Genomic DNA, 937 nt, shown 5'->3' with positions numbered 1-937 from the left:
TACATGCTTTCCTATTGTTTCTCCTCACCAGCTGCTGCTGCTGGTCTTTGCAGAGCTGTGGTGCATGATGAGGAGGGGCAGTGGAGCACAAGCATTCTTACTGTGTTAGCATCAGAAGGCAGCTTTGCTTTCCCTAAGTCTGAAAGATGGAGAAAGCCAACTCCCTAATGGCGCTTGTGGGTTGTTAAGACTCCATAGCTGAGCACTCTGATTATAATGCTTTTATAATCACACACCTGATCCCTTCAATCTCTTTCCATGGTTGATTTTATTTTCAACAGTGTATTCCATATAGATTCACTGTTGGGATGCCATTGCCCCTGGAAGCAAATCTTTTGAACTAGGATCATTTTAACTATTTGAGATTTGTACATCTTGGATCATCAGTGCCAGGGGAGAGATGTCATCCTTGATACCTTAAGGTGTTTTAGCTTGCTCTCATTTTAGATGTTTTAAATCTACTCAGCTTAGTTTTTTCCTAACCAGAAATGTTTCTTGATTTCACAAACTAGCCTCAGAAACCACTTCTTTAAACAAGAGATTACATCTTCCCTCCTTGAGAATCTGCTGTATATTTTGTTGATGTTCAAATTCTTTAGCACATTTGGTCTTTCTGTGGTCCAGTTGTCAAACTGTTCCTTTGAAGCTCATGTGGAAAATCTGCTTCTTTGCCACTAATCTTTTGTATTTCATAGTTATTGATTGATCCTTGGACATAAGTCCTATCACAGACAGTTTTAAAAGTTTAGTAATATTCCAGCTTCAGAATGTACTTGATGAAATGGTTCAGATTATCTAGCTGTTCCTCTGAGTCCCAAATATCCACTGAGGGTTTTATTTAACCTGCTGGAGAGTATTGGAGCCACAAGTTGGTGAAGACCTTTCCAACAGCATCCTGGGGAGCTCATGGTTTGGCTCTGCTTTTGTCCAGGAGGTG

The sequence above is a fragment of the Peromyscus eremicus genome, chromosome 22 (assembly GCF_949786415.1).
Source record: "Peromyscus eremicus chromosome 22, PerEre_H2_v1, whole genome shotgun sequence".
In the NCBI taxonomy this organism is placed as follows: Eukaryota; Metazoa; Chordata; class Mammalia; order Rodentia; family Cricetidae; genus Peromyscus; species Peromyscus eremicus.
Note: the sequence above shows the minus strand (reverse complement) of the source record.